General features: G+C 42.2%; 1 protein-coding gene across 1 annotated transcript in view; it reads right to left on the reverse strand.

Moving 5' to 3' along the window:
• LOC105987676 (dymeclin-like) overlaps positions 1 to 27,104 on the reverse strand; it is a 93,949-nt gene that overhangs the window by 1,165 nt on the left and 65,680 nt on the right. The gene's annotated exons all lie outside the window — the stretch shown is intronic.

Below are 27,104 nucleotides of genomic sequence, written 5' to 3' on the forward strand. Positions count from 1 at the left end.
CTAGGTACACCATGCACATGCATCCACAGGAACATATATCCTGTTACACTAGAAGGCCACAGATGAAGGCAGAGACATTAAAATGCAATTGTAGGGGCTGGGAAGGTGGCTCAGTGGTAGAGCACTTGCCTTGCATGCTTGAGGCCCTGGGTTCGATTCCTCAGCACCACATAAGCAAAAAGAAAAAAGCCGGAAGTGGCGCTGTGGCTCAAGTGGTAATGTGCTAGCCTTGAGCTGAAGAGCTGAGGGACAGCGCCCAGGCCCAGAGTTCAGGCCCCATGACCAGATCCCCCCAAAAAATGCAATTGTAGGTGGAAATAAGAATGTCCATCCAGGGACATATTTGGGGGTTTTCTTGTGCAGGTTGTGGGAGGAGACATGAGGCAATTTACACAAGACTGTTGTCTGTACATCTGAGGAGGCAGGAATGGGAAATAAAAGTAAAAAGTAGGGAAATACAGTATGCTTCAAACTTCTCTTGAAGGAATGCCTACAGGCAAGAGCTATTACTAAGTTTATGGCTAGTACTAAGTTTACCTGGTGACTCCCCTGTTCAAAAGAACAATGAGTTAAACACTGCCCTGAAATCCTGCAGAGATAGGCATAGAATTGTACTCAGCACCCCAATGATCCTTTTTATCAACTGGTTAAATCTATCCTGTGGAAAGGATTAGACTACAATCCATCCTGCCTTCTATAAAGGCACCAGGGGGACACTGGCCAGCAACGACCATGGCTTCTAGATATTGTAGGCAAGAATCTAAGGGAATATGATGGTCAGAATAGCAAGAACATCCTATGCATAGTATGTAACAGTACATAAGGATATAATAGTATAAGCTATCTGTCAATAGCAGATACATGCAGATATTGTTATGAAGTTATTCTTCAAGCTGATCAATGATTATTTCTATAGAAGCTCTCTATAAAAACCTAGTAAGTCTGAGATTATAGCTAAGCTATTCATAGCTAATATAATTATCTACATTTAGCAGGCATATTCAAATACTTTACATACAGTTTCTCATTTAATCTTTGAAATAACTGGAACAAGAACTCAAAAAAGCAGGTAGTTTTAGCCCCATCTGTTTTCATTCACTTATTCATTCTTCGGATATTTCCTGAGCGCCAAGTACTGTAGTAAGCACAGGGTCTGAAGAATTGCCTCTGTTCTTGTCTTCCAGGTAGGCTTGATTAACAAGGGGAACGGTCCTAAGGGGAGTTTATGGTAATGGCAATGGGAACAGAGGGTCACTTCTAAGTATGCAGCATTAAAATCATGATCCAGGTATTTGCAACTTTTCCATAAGATTAGGTGGCACAGTCAGAAATATCCAAGACGAAGCCAGAGTTGAGGCAGTTAATCCTCTAAATGCATGGGGCTAGGTGGCTTCAGTGGCTGTGGCTGTCCTGGTTCTTCTGCTTGGAGCTCAGAGAGACAACCCAGCAAGGAGCTTACTTGACTGGAATGGTCACCCTGTGGGATGTGAAAGGCATATCTCTTGAGTAAAAACTGGTGCCTTCTGCTTACCACAATTGGGGCTTATTTTGGTTATCAATTTCTTTAACTGTATGCCACCAATCCCCTACCCTTGAATACAGACTCTAAGAAAATAGAAACCTTATGAGTACCTGAAATATCATTAACCACTGCTGAATTAAATGACTGAGTTAATAAACGGCTTTGTGTCTCTCTGCACAATAATAATTCTGCTACAGGGATTATTGACTCTGTTACAGAGATTAGAAGCAAAACTCAGTTGGGTGCTGGTGATTCATGCCTATAATCCTAGCTACTCAGGAGGCTGATATCTGAGGATCACAGTTCAAAGCTGACCTAGTCAGAAAATACACACACACACACACACACACACACACACACACACACACTGAAAAAGAAACAAGGCTCAACAAGGACAAGGACAAGGTAAAAAGGCAAAAAGGCCCCAGCTAGGAAGTGTTGGAGTCTGAGGGATGGAGCAGGCTTTTTCTCTCTCTCTCTGCTGCTTCCTAGAGGCACTGCGGCCAAGATTCCATATCTTGCAAGGATTTCATGGTCCCTCTGCCAATAGTCACTTCATCTCCATACTTGAGTGTACTCAGGTTGAAATTCAGGCCTTGCTCTCTTGGCGGTTCAGGCTGGGATGGGAAAACCAGGCTGGGTAGTTGGGGTATGCCATGGGCTTTCTCTAGAACTCAGGTTCATCACTTGATATAGAATGGGAGATCTCAGAGTGCCTTCCAATTCCAACTGGATGTGGCTTTTGGAGATGACCGTAGTAAAGTCTAAACATCTCCAGACCCTGATGCTGCCCTGCAGTCCAGCAGCCTTCACAGTGGGTAATGTAAGTCTCAGAAGTCTTAGGGGTCTTTGAGGCCAATTCTCCCAGCTGCTTTAACCAAGACAAAACATGAAGCCACTGAAGAGCTGCACTGTGGCTTGAAAGCTGTGCTTCCAGCTTGGCCTCTGCCCATGCTGGCTATTTAAGGCCTGGTCCTTTCCAGATGGGACTCCCAAACCACCATATCCCAAGTCTGTGGAGGAACTTCATAGCAAGCAGAGGCAGTACAACATGAACACAGAGTCACTGCTGGAAAGTTGCCTGGACACGTACACAGCACATGTGCATGACCCCGAGGCCACAGCACCAACTCCCTAGCACTGAGTGGTGAGCTCTTATTTCCTGGGTTGTCTGCTGGAAACTTTTCACCAGCACTTACAGGGTTCAGGAAGGGGATGAAGCACAAACAGCAAGAAAAACAAGAGGCTGTTCTCTAGCTTGGCTGTACAAGGCTAACACTTGAAAGTGCAAGGTAAAGAGCTTCCTTTCTACTCCAATGAGTAGACCAATGTACCAGGATTATTCTGAAAAGGTAAACAATGAACATAAATCATATGAGTGTTCACAGTATTCAGCTAACGTGATGAACATGAACATAGCTGCTGCACGAGCTGGTCCCAGGTTGCATTTAATTGTCCCCCCAACTCCCAATTGACCTTCTGTCTCACTGGTTATAGACTTGAATAGACATCCTTAAAACCATATGTTCCTCTGAGAAGTCTAAAAAGCCAAGGAAAAGACAGACAAAAGGTTTTACTTAGCACTCAGGACGCTAGGGACACATTTTGTCAGGACTCAGTCCAAGAAATGTCATGTCTGAAAGTCAAATCAACAACCCAGAAAAAGGCTCCCTTCTCTCTTTAGGTTCCTTTGCAAGCTGGGGAAGACAATAATGCCATCCCGTGGACTCCCCCAGGGGAGTCCAACTTCCTCTCTCAGGAGAGCCTTCATCCCAGACACATCCAACACGCCCCTGGGCACTCCAGGGCCAGCCACAGGCCACACGGGCACTCCTAGGACTTCCCTGCCTTGCTTGTCTACTGCTTCTCACCAATACCTCCCATTACACTTCTCAGAACCAACCTTGTAAATTCCCACCAGGACAATTCCCTGGGCACTACTGGTGTCTAGGAATGCAGGGGAGGTGCTCAAGAAGGAGCAGAAGGCCCTGGTCTACCAGTTAAGGCAGGAACTGGCACTGGCTAGCACAAACCAGGGGACTGGGTACCTCAGCTCATGAAGCTGTGGTGAAGCTCTGGCTTTTACTCCTCTCTCTCCAAGATCCTTGTCCTGTCATTTAGTCCAATACGGAGAGCAAACTCATCTCTGAAACATGGAGCTTGGTCTCAGTCCAAAGCTACTTACAACAATCCTGTTGTTTTGATTTCTGGAGCCAGAGGTAATGCTAGACTCTCAAGTGTGGCCAGAACGTTTTTATCAGCTCCAGCGAATCAACCTACCACAGTGGGACATCCGGACGCCCAGTGCAGAGACAAAGCAGAGGTCTGATCTGGTGGTGGAGACTTGGATATAATAAGCAGACCCAAACTCTACAGCCTGTCTTTGCTGTCAGTCATGTGATCTGGTGAAAACCCACAGGAAGTTCAGTGAGCAGATGTAGGGCACAACTGCAATAATTTTATTACCACAGAAGTTCAATGGAGATTTCCAGCTTCCACCTAAAGACTATACAGATAGTATCAGAAACTCTAGCAAGCACTAGGCATGGCTCCAGAAGGTTTAATAAAATTTAAAGCCAAATAGCGACATAGAACATTATATATATTTTTTCAGCTGATATAAAGCCTGTCAGTAGACAAGAGAAGGGCGAGCATTGGCAGTGAGGCAGCTGGGAAACTGCTGGAAGCTGGTGTAGACCAGGATGGGTAGACCAGCTACTGCCCACAGTGCCTTCAGGGTTTGTAGTGGATAGCCCAGCTGAGATGAGCAGTAAAGTGGCTCAACAAGTCAGTCATAGCACAGCGAGGAAAGCCTTCTTCCCCCTTTCAAATCCAGAGCTGGATTATAGTGTGTGTGGATTACCCAGCCGCCTGTCCCCATCCTCTTGTCACCATCCTCCAGACCACTACTATGGAACGTCCAACTTCCCTTCATCTAATCTTCGGTGACTGTCACCTTCAGCCAGGTCCCTGTGACTAGGAGCTGCAGAGGAAAGAAAGGCTTGGTGCTGCCTGCTCACACAGGTGTAGGATGTAGTAGGACACAAGGTACAAGCAGGGAGCAGGACAAAGATGGGAAGAGGAGGGCGCCCAGGGCTCTCTGCTGGCTAATGCTGGGGGCTAGGAGGGTTAGGACTTGGGTAGTACACTAGGAGAAACGATTATCCCACAAACTGGGAAGCATCTCTATTACCAATTCAGCTAGTTAATGGCTACAACTGAAGCATACCTTCTGCCATTTGTAATGGAAAAAACTACAAATATATCAGAATATAAGCTCTGGTGACAGAAATGCATTAGTTCTACTTTATATGTCTACTTCTCTATTACTATTTATTAATATTATTATTTAATTTATTTATTTTTGTCAGTAATGGGGCTTGAACCCAGGGCCTAGGCACTGTCCCTGAGCTTTTTTGCTCAAGGCTAGTGCTCTTAATACTTTAAGCCATAGCACCACTTATGGTTTTCTTCAATTAAGGAGATGAAAATCTCACGGACTTTCCTGTCTAGGCTGGCTTCAAACTGTGATCTTCAGATCTCTGTCTCCTGAGTAGCTAGGATTATAGGAGTGAGCCACTGGTGCCCAACTATTTATTGATATTATCATTGCCAGTACTAGGGCTGGAACTCAGGTTCTCATACTCTCACTCATCTTTGCTTGTTCATAGCTGGCACTCTATCACTTGAGTCATACTTTCAGTCTGCCTACTCCTCTCCCCCAACCATGAGCTGGTCCTGGGGCTTGCACTCAGGGCTTGGGTGCTATCCCTAAGCTTTTTTGCTCAAGGCTAGCCCTCTACTGCTTGAGCCAAAGCTCTGCTTCTTGCTTTTCGCTAATCAATTGGAGATTAAGAGTCTTTTTGATTTATCTGTCTAGGCTGGCTTTGAACTATGATCCTCAGATCTCAGCTTTCTAAGTAGCTAGGATCATAGGCATGAGCTCCAGCCTGCCTCTTTGTTGGTTAAATGAAAATGGGATCTGTAAGCTTTTCTGCTATGGCCGGCTTGGAACTGCGATCCTCAGATCTCAGTCTCCTGAGTAGCTAGGTCTATACGCGTGAGCTCTGGTGCCTGGCTATTATTGAGACACTGTCTTGACATGTCACCCAGGCTGGCTTCAAAATCCTGAGCTCAAGTAATCCTTCTGCCTCAGCTTCATATCACTGCACTGTGATGTGAATTCACCTAAAAATAAATGTTCTTTAACCCTTCTGTACATCACACTTATAATAGCAATACAAAAATTAAAAAAGGAAAAAATGTAGGACTAAATGCAAAATAGAAAACTGTAACAGTCAAACGGTACATTCATGTGTATATCTTCAGGAAGGTGGGGGAGGGCCCAGAACTTGAGGGAAAAAGGCTGAAAAGGTACAGCAGTGGAGCTCACTGGACACTGATGAAAGTGAACTACATAACTCATGGGTTGAGACCGGGGGGAGGAACTGGGAGAGAATGAGGGAACAGATGACATTGTCTGAAAGGAAATGTACTCATTATCTGACTCATGTTAAATGTAACCCCTCTACACATTACCTCTATAATAACAATAAAGCAAATTAAAAAAAGAAATGTAAACTAAGAAATACAAATATTTCTTATTTAAAGAATCAAGAAGCCCAAAATGAGGGTGGCTCAGAAGATATCCAAGAATGTGGTGGCTGGCCATGCATTGGCTTTCTGAGAACAAAATTAGCTGTGAGGGACAGCCATAAAGTTAGCAGACATAGTCCTGAAAGCTCAGGCCACCTGGAGCTCAGAAAATCGTTTCACCACTTCTGAGTGTCTACAAGTAATAGAAATGGCCTCCATAACTGGGGTAAAAAGAAAAGTATGAAGGATAGAGCATATGGCTGAAATTTACTCATGTAACACCTCTCTACAAACATATTATCATATCACCAGCCAGAAGTTGAGCAAATGTTCCCGTTAAGCCTGCTCTTCCTCAGGCCAGGAGCCTATGGAAAGGAATGACTCTGCTTTGTCTTCAGTTCTCCATGTCTCTCTTTTCTAGGGGCTGGTAGGGAACTTGGACAGGAAGAAGGTCAGGCCCTCCAGCTGCAGAGAGTGCTTCTGAGGAGCCTTGATCCGTGCTGGGACCCTCATGATCAAGGAGGCTGCTGGCTCAGTGGTGAGGTATGGCTAGCAGCTGGAGATGAGGCTAGAAAGTAGGAGTGCAGGTATCCCCAAATGTTGGGATGAGAAGTCTGCTCATTCAGTAAGCCTGATGTAGAGAACAACCATGGATACGTATTTATAATTAAAATTTATTAGCTGAAGCTGCCACTGTATAAATCCCTTATAAACACTGAACTGCATCCTCTGACAAATCCAACTCAGGAGGCTGGAAGGTGGAACATTTTGCTCCCAATTTTACTACCAAATTCACTGCCTGCTCTTCTTCACCAGTGGGTTTCTAGTCACAAGGAGGACCCAGATGTCTGGTCCATGGTAGGTTCCCAGGAAAACAGTGTGTTTCTATAAGATATAATTCTAACCACAACACAAGCTCCATGAGGGCAGGGATCCCAATAAAGGGTACACATTATTTTTGGACAACTCAGAGTTATACATAAAATAAAAAGTTGGGAAAATTGGGTCCTATATGCTAGTGAATTAGTGAAAAAAATTAGTTATTTAGGAACAAATGAGTCATAGTAAGCCAATGACATTGAAAAAACTAAATGCGCTGTGTGATTTGAACTTGGGAGACAACGCAATAATCCTGACTTATTCATATTTATTTATTTGTTCTCTGTTTGTGTGGTACTGAGGCCATGGAGCTCAGAGCCTCCATGTTCTTGCTCTGCTTTCCTGCTCATGACTGGTACTCTGTGAACTGAGGCACACCTCCAGCTTGACATTTTGCTGATTAATTGGAGACGGAGTCTTGTGGACTTTTCTGCCCAGGTTTGCTCTGAACTGCAATCCTTTAGGTCTCAGCTTCTCATGGATTACAGGCATGAGCCACTGTCCCAGCTCATAGTTATTACACATGATTTTGAGCAAATATGGTCAAAATAAATCAATATATTAAAAGAAAATCCCAAACTGAAATATTTAAATTCCCATGTATTCATTATGTAGCTCAGTTGACATGGAGAAACTCAGACTCACATCACTGTCAGTTGTGCTTAAATTGTGCGTGATCTGTTGAGTGTTTGTGTCCCTTTCCTTGATTTTGTGAAAATACACCTCCCCAAAGAGCAAATGGTACCTAAAAAGCAAAGTAGAAGTGTTGAATTTAAATGATAAGGTGAAAATTTCAGATCCGTTGAAAGGTGGCATGCCTTTAGCTGAACTTGGGCAGCACAGTCATGAATGCTGCACATCCTGAGCATGTGAGGTTTTTCTTCAACATAGTCTCCTTAGAATCACGTACCTGCAGACTTCGTAGATCTGTACTTTAGCCTAACAGAGTAGTGGATTTCTCAAATTGCTGACTAGCCTAACACTGTGATAGTCTCTCCTAGGAAAATCTAGCACAGATAATGGATGATACTGACACACATGGTTACTGTTGTAGTCACCTGAAGCTAATTACAGAAAAGGAACTAAACCCCTTAACAAATGCATGAGTGATAGACAGGGGGATATACTACCGTTTGAAAGCAGGGCCTTGTGCTTGTCTAGGTAAGGAGTCTACTACTTGAGTCAGACCCTTCTCCCATTTTGCTTTTATTTTTGAGGTAAGGTCTTAAGCTCTTTGCCCATGACCAGCCTTGTACTTTGATCTTCTAACCACTGCCTCTTACATAGCTGGGATTACAGGTATACGCCACATCATTTGTCTGCTAAGTTCACTTTTCATTGCCCCCCCCTTTTTTTTTTTTGCTGGTCCTCTTAAGACTTCAACTTAGGACCCGTGAATTGTCTCTGAGCCTTTTCAGCTTAAGGCTAGTGCTCTACCACTTGAGCCACAGCTCCACTTCTGGCTTTTTGTGGTAGTTTATTGGAGATAACGGTCTCATGAACTTTCTTGCCCAGGGTAGCATTGAACTATGATCCTTAGATCTCAGCCTCCTGCACAGCTAGGATTTACAGGTGTGAGCCACTGGTGCCTGGCTTGTCTTTTACCTTTGACTCTTGTCAAGGTTGAAGAAAAAAAAAGACAAACATATGACTACAAAGTTTAAATTAAGCCTTTATATCTGTGATAACCTTTCATTTTTTTGTCAGTTGTGGGACTTGAACTTGGGCCTGGGCGCTGTCCCTGAGGTCTTTTTGTTCAAGGCTAGTACTGTTCCACTTTGAGCAAGAGTGCCACTTCCAGTTTTTGAGTGGTTAATTAGAGATAAGAGTCCCACAAGGACCTTTCTGCCTGGGCTGGCTTTGAAATGCGATCCTCAGATCTCAGTTTCCTGAGTAGTTAGGATTACAGGTGTGAGCCACCAGGGCCCAGCTTAACCTTTCTTTATGCTATTTTTTCCAGAAAAATTCTGACTTTGTCATGGCAGAGATGACTGTGCTGGGAGTTAGGTGTGAAGAGCTATTTGGAAAATGGAGAGACAAGGGAGGGACAAGGGCAGACAGAAGGTTTCACCCACCTCCCCCAGCCCAGACAGGTGTGTCACTCACTGGAGGAGAGTTAGCTAATGCTATCAGGTTGGAAACACAACCTTTGTTACAGTACTTCAAAGAGATATCTAGAAGAGAATTCATACTCAGACAAATATGGAGCTATTTGGACAATACGAATGACTTTGGAAATTCTAGGGTTTATTGTATAAGCAAACTTGACAGTTTTCAAGCCTCTAAGGGCTATTACTTACTATTAGACAGTTATGTTGTGATTATTCTTACTTAACACAAAGTAAAAGCCAGGCTTTGGCTATTAACATTCCTTTACATATATTTGGGAGAGGTTTGTTCACTGCTGATAGAACAATCCATTCCAGGAAGTATATGTAAAGCTTTGTGACTGCCAAGGCAATGACACTTTCTTCAGTCTACTTATGTTCCCACTTTTTTTTCCTGATGCTTGTCTCTTCATCCCTGCATATCATTTCACAGCTAATACCAGAGGTATGTACTCTGTCATTGAACTATACAGCCCTGTCTACTTACCCCTGAACCCTGAATTGTGAAAAAAACAAAAAACCCAAAACATTTTATCATTTAAAGGAGGGAGTTCACTCTTTGTATTTTTCATAGTGGTATTTCCTGGTGACCCAAGCACAAACCATGACAGGCTGAGCCAGACCTGTGGCTTCCCTGCCCAGTGAGACACTGTTATTCCAACATGTGTCATCAATGAATCAAAAACACATCATGTGATGTGTTTACTTCTTCACAGCCATGCAGACTGGCTTAATAAATGAGAACAACAACATGTAACAGTGAGTGTTTTGGGCCTTTGGCTAGTCTGGCCTATGACACAGAGAGGCTGGGAATATGCTCACGGGGCCTGAGAACCAAGTGAAGGTGAGCAGGAAACAAACAGAAAAGGTGACAGAAGTCATGCTTCCTAGTCTTGTTGATCCAAACTTTGCCAGAAGCTTCCTAGTTCCACTAGTATGTGAATCATTAATTATTTTAATGTTACTGCTGGTAACACAGAGATGATGATGATGATGATGATGACAGGAGATGGATCTGAATACAAAGTACTGTGAGTTCTCTCTAACCCGCAGTAGCAACACTCCTTGCTTTGAAGTTAAGAAATTGCAGGATTTTGCATAGCTATCTTCTGAACAGTTCTGTGCCTAACTTCAGTGTCCCCAAGCACAGGGGCTAACCAGGCAGACTGTTAACCACAGGATGGCAGAGTGTCTTGGATAGATAATCCGAATTTTTTTTCTCTAGGGCAAAGGTTTCCTTGCAGTGAGACTGGGAAGACAGAGACCAGGGGAAGCCAAATATTGGCATGGCTGGGAGGATAAAGGTTTTCCTCTAGGTCTAAGAAGCATCCTGGGCAGGCTCACAGCAAATGAATGAACAGCAACAGCTGACTGACTGCAATGGCTTCCAGTGCTAGCCAGTGGTGGTACTGGGCTGGCATAGCCACAGGGCACCATGTGGCCAGCTTGGGGAAGAAAGAGTAGGGAAAGAAGGAAAAAGTTGAAGGGAACTTTTGGTGTTTCTCATGTCACATCTGTCTCTTTGTCACCCCTGCTCCATTGGGACAACTTAGAGACTCAAAGGCCATGTGGAGTGCTCAGGGCTTTCTTTAGACCAGGGCTACCACAGACCATCTAAACAGATCACTAGAAGACAGGACATTTGGCTTGTCAATACTGTAGAAAATAATACTTCAAATACTCTACTCTCCAAAACTAATGTAGAGATAGTATAATAAACAAGGGGTAGGTGAGATATAACCAGAAATCAAACATTACCCAGAGCTCAGATTTCATGGCTGAGGAAAATACTTGCAGAGAGCTAGTGAATGTGAAAATGTCAGTATTTGTAAGCCAAGACAAAGATCAAATCTTTCATTTACAAAAGCCTATCCTATGGCTGGGAATGTAATTTAGTGGTAGAGTGCTTGCCTAACATGTATGAAGCCCTGGGTTCAATTCCTCAGTACCACACAAATAGAAAACACTGGAAGCGGTGCTATGGCTCAAGTGGCAGAGTGCTAGCTTTAGGCAAAAGAAGCTCAGGGACAGTACCCAGGCCCTAGGACTAGAGAGAGAGAAAAAAAGCCTATCCTATTTTATTCATGATTCCCACTTTTACTCTTTTCTGGACAAAAAGACATAACTTACTGACAGTGCTGGTGGCAACCATACCAAAATGGAGTCTTGATCTGTTCTCAAGTCAGGTTAGAAACTTAAATGCATGGGTACAATTTCATTTTTCTCTCTCTAATTGTAATGCAGGGAACATTTGCAAGTCTACAACTTTAATAATAAGCACCAGCACAGCAGGGTACCTCCAGAGGCATGTCTGGAGGTTGCAAAGCAGCATTACTAAGCAAGACTGGGATGCCTGAGATGACTCTGCTCTTGGTGAGCAGGGCTGCTGCTGGAACCCTGGCCTATTGCTGACCGACCACTCAAGGACTAGCCAGCCAGGGCCACAAGGAGCACACACATAATTTCTTGCTGAAACCTGTAAGGTGGTGGCTACAAGGAAGGCAGGGAAGCTGGAAGCATATCTGCTGCTACTTCCCCTGGCAATGACTCTGAATCTGCTGTAGACACAAATCAAGGTGGTAAGATCCCCAATATCAATTCAGGGCCTGGCTCTCAAGGCCTGGCCTTGGGAGCCACTGGGCCCAATGCCATTCAGAGTATGAAGCTGAAGCTGGGCCAAGCACAACACTGACTTCTGCCTTGTTTTATTTCCCCAGCTGAGACAGATTGGCAAAAGGCAGGCAGTTGGCACTTAATATTCTCCATGGTAACTGTCATATTTACCAATTATTTGAAATTTAAATGAGTACCACGATAAGGAAGTATAAATTTTTATGACTACTGCCATCTAGACAGTGAACAGTCAAATGGAGGGAAAAATCAGGACATCTGAATTTTAGAGCTGGCTCCAACATTAACAAACTTGGACAAGTAATGTCACCTCCTTGACACTGAGTTACCTCATCTGTAAACCATTACAGCTGATGAGGCTTGCTCTGACCAGTGGAGAGAACGATGCTGAAGACTGGCCGTGATGTTGAAATGATTCACGTGGGCTGGGAGGCCCGATAAGGGCCAGGCAGCTGCTGGCTAGACAGAGCACCTTGCTCAGCCTTATCCAACAACAAAGGCCACAGCCAAAGGACATGAAACTGAAGAGGCGCTTTCCTTCTCTATGCAATATCCACAATTGTTATTATTTTTCAAGTCAGTGTCCCAGAAAGCAAGTGAAACACAGCAGGTAAAAACATTTGAAGATCTGTAGTGATTTCCAAAACACAACAGTGTTTTGACTCTAAGAGTAAGGAGTCAAATTTTATAGCACAGGCTATAATTATTCTAAATTTGTATCTTTCAACAAAGAAAAATGAATTGCTTATCTCTTACTTTCAGGAATCACTCATGGATATTTCAATTCATGTCCCTTCCTTCCTCCCTTTTCTCCTCTCCCTCTCCCTCTCTCCCCCTCTCCCTCCCCCCTCCACTTTCCCCTCTTCCCTCCCCCTCTCTCCCCTTCTCCTCCCTCTCTCCCCCTCCTCCCTCCCTCCCTCCCTCTCCCTCTTTCTCTCTCTCTCTCTCTGCTCAAGGCTGGAGCTCTACCACTTGAGTCCTAGCTCTACTTTCAGCTTTTTTGGTGCTTAGAAGTAAGAGTCTCACAGACTTTCTTACCCAGGCTGGCTTCTGATCATAGTCTCCTGAGAAGCAAGGAGTGAACCACCAGCACCTGGCTCCTTCTCTTCCTTTTTGAGGCAGGCTTTTGCTATGTTGTCCAGACTGGCCTGAATTTACTATGTAGCCCAGGCTAGCTTTGAACTCATGATTCTTCACTTCCCAAGTGCTAGGATTATAGACATTTTCTACCATGCCCAACTGATAATTCTATTTCTTTCTTTCTTTTTTGTTTTTTTTTTGCCAGTCTTGGGCCTTGAACGCTGGGCCTGGGTGTTGACCCTAAGGTTCTTTTTTTGCTCAAGGCTAGCACTCTACCACTTGAGCTATAGCTACCACTCTGGGCTTTTTCTGTGATTAATTGGAGATAAGAGTCTCAGGGACTTTATTGCCCCAGCTGGCTTGGAACCTTGGTCTTCAGATCCCAGCCTCCTAAGTAGCTAGGATTACAGGCGTGAGCCACCAGCACCTGGTGTCAATTTCTTATATACTGCAAATGCAAAAATTAAGCAAAATCAGAATTTATTTTGAAAATTATTCACAAAACATTTTAAAGGGAAAATTTCAATAACCAATATACTCTGTTTTTAAAAATCAGGAAACAAATAATAAAACATTCTTTTATATTTGGGCTTATTTAGAACGAAAGACTCTGGAACACATCTTTTTTTAAAATCAGAATTTGCTCTAAATAATACAATAAGGTGTAAACTACTAATTTCCCCTCTGAAGAACTAAAGTCTGCTCAGCATGAAAGGAAGACAACATGAATTCTGGAGCTTTTTAAATGCTGCTTTACTTCACAAAGAAGCAGAGTAAGGAAGAGAGAATTCTATGTTTTTTAAAAGGGCAATTATACTGTAGTATGTTTTCTGTTATTTCTTTATCCTACTAAAGACACAAAGCATTCTCTAACAAAGAATGCTGCTTTATCATAAAATTCTGATGAAGTCCCCCTTGAAGAGGCTATGGTCTGACTGTGCATGTCCTCCCACCTACCCATTCAAATTGGAGCTTAACCACCATGGTGATGCCATTAGAAAATGGGGCCTTTGGGAAGTGATTAGGACACAGCTAAGAGGGAATGATAAACCAGAAACTGTACTTCACTGGATACAAAACCTGGCAATGCCTTCATCCTGGACTTCCAGCATCTATTGCTGGAAGACATAAATTTCTATTGTTTACAAGCCACCCAGTTTTATGGTGTTTTGCTATAGCAGCCTGAACAGACTGAGGCAAGAGGTGACCTGCATTAATCTATCCTTCCTTTCTTTTTACTAATATTTACATTATTAACCACTGATGCTTTTAACAAATACAGTAGTCTAATGGTCTTCTTTGCCATCTGGCGGATGGATTGTTGTTTTCTTGGCTGGTCTGGTGGTCACGGCTATAGCAGTGGTAGGGAGAAGTACCGGGGCCTAGCTCATAGTACTAAGGTATGAGGAATTGGGGCAGAGCTGGTTTTTACAAGGTGAAGGCTTACTTGGTTCTATTAGGCCCAACATTTCATCAGAGACAATTACTCACCCCTACATACACAAAAGTAGAGAGGATGGTCTACTGAACTCTGTCCACAGCCAGCTCCAAGTAATTAACTCATAGCCACTGTTTTATCTACCTCAACTTCTTTCCTCCACATTGTTTTGTGCCAATTCCAGACATTACATAATTTTACCCCTGAGTATTATCAAACAGGTAAGAACTTTTTGTTCCACTTTAAGATAACCCAATATGAGAATAAATTAAATTACAGAGTGACCCTTTGTACCATAAAAGCATTTAATAAAAACATGAAATATGGTCCCTGCCCTTAGGGATCTTAACATTTACTTGGAGAGCCAAGATAAATGCAAATGGAAAAAAAATCACTAAAAGCAATTCTCCAATGTAACCCAACATTAGAAAGTACCATGTAATAATTGCCAGTTCTGATTTGGCTGGATTCTAGGATCTCCACAAAATGGCTATGCATACCTCTTGGCTCTATCTGCTTTTCTTCTTACCCAAACAATGGGCCTCTACACAAAGGAACTCCCCAGATCCTCTGTACACTCCAGACTCAAGCAGCCGCCATCCATGTTTGAGGCTGTTCATACAGCTACCTTTCCCTTCCCCACATTGTCTTTGTTACTGGCCCCCATCTTCCCCTCCTACATATAGCCCTGCTTAGTCTTCTCCAGGTTCAGTCCTGCCTGCCCACAGCATTGTGTGCTCATTTCCCACATGGTACCCGGCTGGATTTGGGTTTGGAAGAAGAGCAGCCCCTAGAAGAGGAGCAGCTGGAGAATTAGTACCAGGGTTCAAGAAGATGATAGAAGGTGATAGAAGATGAGGGCTTGGATGCAAGAGATGATAGAGAGAAGAGGGGTGAAGAATAGGAGATTGGACCACCTTTCCCAGCCGTGTCTCCCCAGAAAGGGCAATCTAGGTTAAAAAGTGACAGGTCTACCTAGATACTAATCAAACAGCCTCTTCTGTCTGCAATCAAATTTGATATGTTTTGAGTCCAATGACCTTTGTCCCTTTTGTTTTTTCACCAAAACCAAGAAGCAGACGTGTAGAATTTGGTTTCTATCCTCTGGCTGACTCTGTCCTCATGCATCTTTATCTTTCTGCTAGGGTTTTTCCAGCCAGGCTGCCTCTGGCAAAGGTTCTGGTACAGCTGACCTCACAGTGCCTTGACTAAGTGTCTAGGCCAAATGCCTCAGAGCACAGACTGCGCAAGCAGTCTAGAAGGCTTGTCAAAATTACAATTCTCCTTCCTCCACAAGCACTGGAAAAAATGGCCTGGGAGAAAAACTTTTATCCATTTCTGAAGGAGTATGTTTTACTTAGTTCTGCACAGTTCAATCATTGTTCATCAGTTTTGTAAATATTAGAGCCAATAACAATGGCTTAGAAACAAGGACAGACTTACTATCATTGACGATTACCTTTCTATTCAGTCTTAGCATTGTTACCCAGCTCCACACTCAAGACCCACTGTCGAATGCCTTAGCAGTCCCCTGGGCCTCAGTCAGGAGTTCTGAGGCCTGCAAATACAGTGCCTTCATGGGCTGTTCAACCCTCCTGCCATGAATTGATGCCTAGAAAAATGTCCCAGTTTCAGGAAACACAGTAAGCTCTTAATGTCGAAGAGAAGAGGCACAATGGAATGGATTCAGGGTGCTTCATGCCAATGGCACAGTTATCAACCCTTCTCTTCATGTCTAGGACACCTGTGGGTGACCATGCTGTCTGCCTTTACCCCTTCCCTTGAATGATGTGGAAAGGAAATGGGAATTATTGAGACCCTAGAGTTAAGGCTTCCACACAAAGTGTGGAAAAAGTGACTCTGGTGAGGGGCTCAGCTTCCACACAAAGCTTAGGAAAAGTTATTCCTCTCAGAAATAAATGTACATCAACTTTAATTCCAGGGCCTCTCTTCGCTCTAGCTCCTCTTAATGTTGGGAGATGAGGGTTGAGAATAGAAGTGAGGGATAGGAAAGGTCAGACTTTATTATATAAACTTGGAAAGCCATAGGCAACCTATGCTATTCTGAGGGCAAACAATAAAATCTCTAAGCACAAACTTTCTCTACCTGAAATGTTCTGCCATCATTAGTATTTATGTACCTCTCAATTTCTGTCTTCCCCAGTGGAACTCTACTACTTGGAATGCTCATAAAAGCATACCTATTTTTAAGAAAAAGGAATTCAGAACAAGTACATCTTCAGCAAGTTAAAAACACATACAAACATCTAACGAGTCTCCACTGGTATGACTCCACACTCTGTGCAATTTCCCACACAACACAAGGTCCATACAGGAACAGCTCATGTGAGGATAGTTAGCAGAACAGTAAGTTAAGGAAAAACATTGTGTTTCTTATCCATGACTAACGACTCTTGCTAAAAAGTTGGGGACGGTCGGGGTTTTTTACGTAGCAGAGCAGCTCCCTTGCTGCGATCTATTGAAAGTCAGCCCTCGACACATTTTAAACAACAACAACAAAAAGATATAAAAAGTTGGGGAATTAAACTGTCTCAAAAAAAAAAGTTTTTTTTTTTTCTGTCATGGGGGCTTGAACTTAGGACCTGGGCACTGTCCCTGAGCTTCTGTTGCTCAAGGCTAGCACTCTACCACTTGAGCCACTTCTGGCCTTTTCTGTTTATGTGGTACTGAGGAATTGAATCCGGGGCTTCATGTATGCTAGTCAAGCACTCTACCACCGAACCACATTTCCAGCCAATTGTCTTGAATTTATATTTTATAAATAATATTTAGACAGAACTAAAGAAGTGAAAGGCATTATGTCATAGAGCAAGAAAATAGAATATGGTTCAGGACAGTCTCTGCCTGAGAGGAATGAGAGGAGGCGCATCTTCTCCACAATGAGAATCCCAACTGGAGAACACATAGACCATGTAGAGTATCAGCAGAGCAGTCAGAATTGGGCTGCTGGATAGTTGGACTGGCCTGAAAGGGAGGGGTAGGTGGTGGTGGGAAAAAGTACTTTCAAGAGCTTGAGTAGTCACCTACACTTGACTTTAGAAGGGAAATAGTGTAAATGGACACTCTCAAGAGGATTAGCTTTTCAAACATTTTATTTCTGATAAAACACGAGTTTGTACTTTATAAAATGGCATAGAATCTTATAACATTATGTAAAATTTGATCAGAACAACTGACATGCCAAGAAAAATAGCATTCTTGGTAGATTCCATCCTGGAAATATAAATTCTGATATCAAAACAGGATGGGTAGGGGGATGTAGGTCAGTGCTACAGTGCTTGCCTAGCATGGGTGAAGCCCCTAGGTTTCATCCCCAGTATAACAGGTGCTGGTGGTTCATGCCTGTAATCCCAGTTACTCAGGAGGCTGAGATCTGAGAATTGCAGTTCAAAGCCAGCCCTGGGAAGGAAAGTCCGTGAGGCTCTTATCTCCAATGAATCACTAGAAAACTGGAAGTGGTGCTGTGGCTCAAGTGATAGAGCACTAGCCTTGAGCTGAAGAGCTGAGGGACAGCACCCAGGCCCAGAGTTCAGGCCCCACGACCGGACCCCCCCCCAAAAGGAACTAAAAATATGTTATTTCATAAACCTACCCACTAGAGGGTCAGTAAAAATGAACTTCTGAGATTCCAATTATTTAGAACTATTCCTCTTTTTTTCTATCCTTATTTCTAAAGGCACCATTTCAAAGAAAACGTCTTTCAACATGCAAACATATGGCAGATGCACAATTTTGCAAACCTGCATTTTTGCAAAGCTCTACACAACAAGCTTTTGTACTTCCCAAAGAAACTAACTGTTACCAGTAGGAGATGTCATACTTAACCTTCTAAGGGGCACTCAGAATTTTCAGCTGTGATCTATTTGATTAAATTCTACTTGAAAGCTAAACAGAACACAAAACCAGCTAGACTTGATGCAAATAATTTGTAGCTTTTGCACTTTCATGTGGAGAAGCTAATGTGTATTTGAAATCTCCAGCAAGACTGTATTAAATACTGTTAATAAATCATCTGAGAGACCATGTTCCAAATATATATACACATAAATATAAATATATATATACACACACATATATATGTATTACCTTTTCAGACTTCTAAATCTGCAATTGAAATAAGTCTAATTAACTTTTCCATGTTTAAAAATTATACTTTCTCTCTTTACTTTTAAACACTGTTTGGCAATCTAACTCCTTTATTACTTTTTTTGGCTTTATTTCAGAGAGAGCAGAGACAGAATCGATGCTTTCATTCCTAATGCTTTAAAACCATTAGCTGCATATGCACATGCATTCTAACCTACTTTTTTTTTTTGTTGTTGTTGTCAGTCATGGGGGCTTGAACTAAGGGCCTGGGTGCTGTTTCTGAGCTCTTTTGCTCAAGGCTAGCACTTTATCACTTTAGAGCCACAACACCATTTCCAGTTTTCTAGAAGAGTCATGGACTTTTCTGCCCAAATTGGCTTTGAACCATGATCCTCAGATCTCAGTCTCTCCTGTGTAGCTAGGATTACAGGCATAAGCCACCAGCGCCCGGCCTAACCTGCTCTGTCTAGGTGATATTTAAAATGAAAAAAAAAAAAACCAACAAAACAAACTAACACTACTGCATGCTTTATGGTATAATAAAATACACTATACTAGTTGGTAAAGAAAAATCTTAAAACAGGGATTAAATATTATCACTATCTAAATATAGCTGGTGTGGAACTTGATCTCCTGCTCTCTCCAGCTCCATTTCTGGGGGTAGTGGTGGTGGTGGTGAAATGATTTGATTTTCATAAAAATGAAGTGGGTAAAGAATTTAACAGCTGCTGAAAACATTTTTGCTTTCCTTGGAATCCTGTTAACATTTCTATCACGTACCACACATGGTCAGTTCATGGACACCCTTCCTTCCACATCTTCTTAATCTTTCTACTATAAACACATATAGGGATGACAACCACTCAGGTCTGGCTACAAACACTCCTGACTGTCAAGAAGCTATGATATTGTATTGCATAGAGGTGGGAAGCAAGTCTTACTTGAGGCTGTAGCATAAGCTTCAAACACCTGGTATAGATAACTAGTGCTGTGGGGGTATAGTAAAGGAAGGTGTGGAGGGTGTGAAAATCTTGGAGTGGAGATCCAGCTTTACTGGCCTTTGTGAGGGAACACAAGGCTAAGGCTGGAAACAGTCATGTTTGGGGATCAGAGAGGGTTATTCTGCACCAATTATCACTGCCACATTCAGCTGAAGAAGGACCAAATATTTCTTCTGAGTGGAAAGTTAAAAAGTAATTTTCAGTTAAATAGATATATAACTTAATAAAAAATTAGTCTCCTAGTTGAAGGTATTGCGCTTAGTCACAGATGTGGATGCAAGAACAAGACCAAAATATAGTACTAAAAATAATTTTGGTTTTAGAACACTGAGCCCTTGAGACTTGGCCCGAGACTGTGGTCCTCCAAGGCCTAGACAGACTTTAGATGGTACCACAGGCCACAGGGCACTCAGAACTGGCCCCTCAAAAGAAAAGACATTACTTTAGTCAGGGAGTGAAAGAGACCTGAACGAATAGTAATACATCACCAACATCAAGCTAAAGCACACCGTTTCATCTTTATGCACAAAGATCACTGAAGGCTGATTACTGGGGTATGTGGTGTGCACGTGTGTGTGTGTGTGTGTGTGTGTGTGTGTGTGTCAGAGTGTTTAAGCTCATCAGAGGCTGTTTTGAAAGAGGACTTTAGACTGATATTAAGTATACTCACAATCCTGAATGTGGAGGAGAGTCATGCAAAACAGAGGGATGTAACCAAACAAGATTGGGAAAGCTGGAGCATGGACCTCCAACCTGCCCTCACGGCCTGTGATACCAGAAATGTCTCCTCATTTTTCCAATTCATAAAGGGTTTAGAAAATGGAGGGCTCAGCCAGGCACTGGTGGCTCACACCTGTAATCCCAGCTACTCAGGAGGCTGAGATCTGAGGATTGCAGTTCAAAGCCAGCCCAGGCAGGAAAGTCTATGAGACTCTTATCTCCAATTAACCACCAGAAAACTCAAAGTGGTGCTGTGGCTCAAGTGGTAGAACTACTCACCTTGACCTGAAGAGCTGAGGGACAGTGCCCAGGCCCAGAGTTCAAGCTCCAGGACCCACCAAAAAAAGAAAGGAAGGAAGAAAGGAAGGAAGGAAGGAAGGGAGGGAGGGAGGAAGGGAGGGAGGGAGGAAGGAAGGGAAGGAAGGAAGGAAGGAAGAAAATGTAAGGTTTACAAAACTTAAGGGGATGAATGGGGTTGAGAAAGACAAAGGAGACTGATGGAAGGGTGATATTAATCAAGATACATTGTACTTATATAAACTGATTTGTTGAATCAAAATCCCTTTATGCAACTAAAGATACATTTTTTTTTTGGGTCCGTTCGTGGGGCCTGAACTCTGGGCCTGGGCGCTGTCCCTCAGCTCTTCAGCTCAAGGCTAGCACTCTACCACTTGAGCCACAGCGCCACTTCTGGCTTTTTTCTTTTTGCTTATGTGGTGCTGAGGAATCGAACCCAGGGCCTCAGGCATGCAAGGCAAGCGCTCTACCACTGAGCCACCTTCCCAGTCCTTCCAAAACATATTTGGATTAATGTGTTAGAACTTAAAAAATAAAGTGCAAGCTGGGCGCTGGTGGCTTGTACACCTATAATCCTAGCTACTCAGGAGGCTGAGATCTGAGGATCTCTGTTCAAAGCCAACCTGGGCAGGAAAGCTCATGAAACTCTTATCTCCAATAAACCACTAGACAACTGGCGCTGTAGCTCAAGTGGTAGAGTGCTAGCCTTGAGCTGAAGAGCTGAGGGACAGAACACAGGCCCAGAGTTCAAGCTCCATAACTGACAAAAAAATACAAAAAAAAAAATTGCAGTTCTCATATGCTGAGAAAAGTAGACATTTAATACAAGGACTTCTCTTATTTTTTTCTCTAATAATTACATCCCAAACCATGTTTTTGTTGTTGGTGGTTGTGGTGTGGGGCTTCAACTCTGGGCCTGGGCGCTGTCCCTGAGTCTTTTAGCTCAAGGTGAGTGCTCTACCACTTGAGTCACAGTGCCACTTCCAGGTTTCTGGTGGTTAACTGGAGATAAGAATCTTATGGACTTTCCTGCCTGGGCTGGCTTTGAACTGTGATTTTCAGATCTCAGCCTCCTGAATAGTGTCGGCCACCAGTGCCCAGCTTTTATTTATTTATTTTTTTGTGCTGGTCCTTGGGCTTGAATTCAGGGTCTGGGCATTGAAAGTACCCACTCTAGAAGACCACATCCACATAATCACACACAACAAAAGGAGTTTATTGTCAGCAAGGGCTGACAAGGCCACCTCCCTCACAGGAGAGGAAGAAATGGCACCTGTCTTTTGTTTAGAGGAGTTTTTATAACCTAGAGGAGCTAAGGGTGGTAATTTATGTGGGATATGTGAGCAGAGGATTTCATTCTGGTGGGCTAAGATTTATAGTAGAAGGGGACCATTTATGGCTGTGACTGACCAAATGGAATGTTACTTCAAGGTGTGAGGGAGGAAGCTGGTTATCAGATGCCTGCTCCAAAAGGGCCCCTTGTCAGCCAATCTGAGGAAAGGAGCATGTCAGGCTAACAGCATTATCCCTGAGTTTTGTTTTTTTTATTGCTAAAGGCTAGTGCTCTACCACTTGACCCACAGCTCTACTTACAGCTTTTTGGTGGTTAGTGAGAGGTAAGAGTTTCATGGACTTTCTTTCTAAGTCTGGCTTCCAATCTTGATCCTCAGATTTCAGCCCCTGGAGTAGCTTGGATAACAGGTGTGAACCACTGGCATTTGGCCCAAACCATCTTTACAGGAATATATCTATCTGCATGGAATTGAGAAGTCTTTTTCACAAATATACATATTAAAGCATCTTAAAAACACCCAAAGCAGAGGAAAATCTATAATACCAAGTTCGCATTTAAAAAATATTGAAACACAAAAGTGCTATGCTGAAATGCCTCTTTATATTAATATAATATAAAAATATTGAGAATAGAACAAATGTGTATTGAGGAACCTGAATAAAACAAAAGTAGTACAATAAATTGGTTATGGAATAAGAGATCTTCAGACATAGAAAGCCTGGCCCAGACTCACCTTGTCTAGATGAGGCAATGTGTAAGTTAACTAGGTAAGTTAGTCTTGATAGTTATTAATGTGCTCATCAAAAATGATGGAAGTTGGCTGGGCAGTAGTGGCTCACGCCTATAATCCTAGCTACAGCTAAGATCTGAGGATTGCAGTTCCAAGCCAACCAGGGAAGGACAGTCCATGAGACTCTTATCTCCAATTAACCACCAGAAAACTGGAAGTAGTGCTGTGGCTCAAAGTGGTAGAGTGCTAGCTTAGTAGAAAAGCTCAGGGACAGCACCCAGGCCCTGGAGTTCAAACCCCAGAACCAACAAGAAAGAAAAAAATGGTGAAAATTAATACTTAACAGAATCTTGCTACAAGTCTTTCCAAAGTAAAATAACAAGCAAACTAATCAACTAAATCAAGTTATCTAGCATTTTTCCATTTCTCTGTTTTGAAAGTTTAGGCCAGTGACTTTGAACCTTCTTTAGATTTAGGTGTTCACCTTGCTATTCTGAACCAAGGGGCTTTTACATTTCTCTAAGGGAGACAATATCAGCCCTATGTCTGGCAATTTTTTTTCTCAGGGTAATCACCTCAACAGACTTATAAAAGTTAAGAAAGACACTGAAAAGCCTTCTCTTGTTAATGAGAACAAGTGGCCCTCAATTTTTGCTACTGTTGACGTACCAACTTGTAGTAGTTCTTTTAAATTGTGGGTTTTAATCTACTATGGACTTGAGAACCAGATGGCTAAGCTTGTTAAAACCATGAAGCAAGCAATGAGTGTCAGATTTGGGCAAGAAGCCCATGGCCTCTCCATTTTGATTGTTCAAAAGGTATGGCCCCAATTCTTGCCTTTGAACTAGAAAAATTAAATTGATAGATAAATGAGAAGGCAATATTTGCAAACCATCACAAATAACTAGCTCTGTGCTTGAGACCACATGTACTAGTTGCCTATAATTTTCCAACTGCTCTAGGAGGTAAGTAGGCCACTCCTGCCCTAGAGGTGAGAAATGTATGGACAGACCATACAACTTGGTGAGTCCCGATTCACTCTTATGCCCTACAGCATCCTGCCTGCTTCTCCACAGACATGCTTCACAGAGTTGGCTTTGGGTCTGTCTTCTGTCCACAGTCATTTTTAATTTCAAGGTAATCAAGGTATCTCAAAGTCCTCAGAGTTCGGCAGCTTTCTTCCTTTGTCTCCAATCCCCCAGTCATTTACACCCATAATTAGTTTAAGATTAGCACATTTGAAAAAGAGAGTAGGAAAGCTGTTTCTTTGAATGATGTTTTAGAAACAGTGCCCTCCTACACAGTTGGACTCTTTAAGAGACAACAACTAGCTAGAGCAAAGTGCTCAGGCAGGAGTTGCTCAGTCAGTACTAGTTGAACAAATAAATGGAAGGCAAGAAAATCCCTATTGCAAATAGTAGCTTTGCAAAGAAAGGAATGTTAGCCATTGGATGTTGGAGATATTTATTCAAGGACTCAAGAGGTCTAAGAATTTCTGTGAGAACAACATAAGTAAAGACAACAATAGTGAGCCCATGGCTCCCTGTACCCCCCTGGGTACTGATCTGGAAATCCCTCAGAATTAAACTTGGAGCTTTCTCTTCAACAGGGACTGCTAATGATGATAAGTCACATGATGGAATGTAAAGAGTATGTACAAAGGACTTAATTTTTTTTTTTAACTTTCAGATCCTGTATATTAGAGCTAGAGCACAAATCATTAGAGATGAAGAAAAATCTTTTACAGGGTTGACCAGCTATTTATTTACCAACCAACTGAACACATATATTTGATAAGACTGATACTTATTCCATGGAGAAGGTTGTTAGGAACAAGGAAAAGAACTAGGCACACTCTTTGAACATTTTCAATAGTGAAATTCCTCTAATGGGCATTATTAATAAAAAATTGTGTTTTCATTTCCAAAAATATGTTCTTTTGCTATAAACATATTAAAATTGAATGGAGAAAAATAAGATCATCCTTGAGAAAAAGTAACCACCCACTTTAGTCTGTGTAACATTCTGGGATACAATTGAAACCATGGACACAATGGTCTAAATGCAATTTGAGTTCACAAAAGCTTATCTCCTACTGATGAATAGAGGGAATGATTCATTCATTTCTGCATTATGGAACCAGCATGTCTCTTCAGGACTCAGATTATGAGCAGAGCCACCAGTTGGCGTAGGGGAAGGGTTGGCTTTGTGACCACAAGTACATTTTTAGCTAATAGAAGCTATGACAGGCAAGGGCAACAGGCTCACTGATAGTCATTGTCTACTTACTTGGGGGCCTAAAATGATCTGGATTGAATGTCAAATGAAAAGAATCTCCAAAGAAGAAGAAAAGAGTCAAAGAAATTCACTTCTCAATTTTATCAATTTTATACATTAATTCTATTACATAGTTAATGACAAAGAGAAAGGACAACAACAGACAGACTACAAAGGGACCCATTTATGACATCCTGTTACAGGGACTATTGAGAATTAAATAAGGCTGTCTCTAGTTGCTACTGCTATCAATTAGCCAGCAACCACTTCCACAGTCATAATAACTGCCACATGCACGCTGTGCCACATTACCTCTGGGCCTGCTAATTCCAAACACAGGAGGTCATAGCTGGAGACGGCACCAAACGGACTAGCCTACAACAAAATATCCTGCTTGACCGATTTTGCTTTATGAAACGAAATGATTCAGTACGTCAGAATATTTTTGATAACTTAGCCTAGTTCCGTTCCTTAGACATATGAACTAGATTATTCAGTTTGTAGTAACTTAACCTTCACTCACCCAAACAGTTTCTATGCCACTAACTCTCCTCTTTATTCTTATTCCTTACAGTTTCATAAAGTTTAAACAATGATCTCTGGTCTAAGTTACCACGTTATGCTGCCAATAAAATGATTCATGTCATGTTTGAAGGCTTTCATTTTTTGGAGTGGAAAAATCAGGGCCTGTAGTTTCAAAGATGATGATGTCAACATAAAAAAACAACAACAACAAAACAACCTATTGCTAAGGGGTCATCTTCTGATGTTCATGAAAGTAGCCCGCAGTCTCACCTCTCCTCATCCTGCTACCTACTCTCATCCCTCCTCAAACCCTGTATTGATGGGTTCTCTGTTCTTGGGAACCCAAGAAGTGTTATCCCTGAAGTGTTATCCCTGGGGACCAATAATAAAGAGTCAATGCTTCTCCTGAACTTTGGTAGAAACTGGATTTCATCAAGGAGGTTTGGAAATGTGGGAAACCCTGTGACCAATTCCATTTCCTGATAAATAAATGGTCCACAGGGGAAAATTGGTTAGTTTGGGAAATTTTCTGAACAGCTCCTTCAAGGAGCCAGCCTGTCTTTGCTTATCAGATATCCTATACTAACAAGAAACTTCTAGGCTTCATTTCAGCCTTGCTATAGCATGAGGGTTGGGCTGCATGGATATGCAGAGTCCTTTCAAGAAAGGACACTGCTATTGGGGGTCATGTCCATTAGATGAGGTCTTTTAACCTATAGGGCTGTTAAAATTACTGTAGAAGAGCAGGCTTACAGTCTTCATCACTTAATTCTCCCCATTCAGCCACTATTAAAATATCCTTAGCACTTAATTTAGATCAGAGTTGGGGAAATTCAATACACAAAAACAAATTAATACCTAAATACAAGAGAGTCAATCTGAAGGGAATTGTGAAGAATAGCATATACCTCAAAGTATCAAAACAAATTATCTGAAATGTGAAAACCCTTTTAATCAAAAGATCAGTTATATTTTAAGGTTGAAATAAAAAACAGGTTTCAGTAAAGCCAATGCTCATCAAAATAGCCATATATGATCAAGATGTGTTATATTCATAAACTGTTTTGTTAAATTCCTTTGTACAACTACTTAAATATAATAAAATATTAAAGATAAAATAACACTTCATATAGATTCAGAATTGTTTAAAAGACATTTAAAGAATTCAAGCACATTTTAGTCAAAGGTAAACTTGACAAATTTTAAAATTTGCTTAGTAAATACACTATTAGCCCCGCCCCCCCAATAAAATAGTCAAATGAACACTTGAGAAGGCAGAGAAGGTAAAAGTCTTAAATAATGGCTCCAGGCCTTAATTATAAAATCTAAGGAAGACAAAGTCTGAAACTCATGGGCTTTCAAGAGGCTGGCAGGCTTGGACTGGCGCAGAGAGGTCTGGAGCTGATTAGCCTCGCCCTGGCAAATGCGCCCAGCCACACTGAGGAAACGCTGGAGGTCCACACAGAGGGAGATGCTGGCTTTAGTCACCAACAAAAACAACACACAAAACAAGGAAGGAGGGAACACCAGTGAGCCCTTAAGCTTCCTCTGTAACTGTTTAATCCATTTTCTCTTCTTCCATGGTTTTGGGACCACAAGCTACATTCATTTTTTCACTTCAATTTTAGAACCTTGGTGACACTAAGAGGGGCTGTCTCCAAGTCCAAGCTGAGGAGAGAAGCCTGTGCATTTGCTTGTAGGGAGTCAGCATGAAACTTGTTCTATTAAGGCCAGCACTTTGGTTATACAAAGGGAAGACAGAGGAAAGGAGAGTTCTTCAAGTTATTTGAAGTGTGATTCTGATCAGTTGTGGGAACTAAGTATGGGCATGTCCAAGCCATGGCTTTTTTAGTCTCCATGGCTCATGAGTAAAGAGCAAAAATCCATTTCTAAGTATTG

This window comes from Dipodomys ordii, unplaced genomic scaffold (assembly GCF_000151885.1).
Source record: "Dipodomys ordii isolate 6190 unplaced genomic scaffold, Dord_2.0 Scaffold43, whole genome shotgun sequence".
Lineage (NCBI taxonomy): Eukaryota > Metazoa > Chordata > Mammalia > Rodentia > Heteromyidae > Dipodomys > Dipodomys ordii.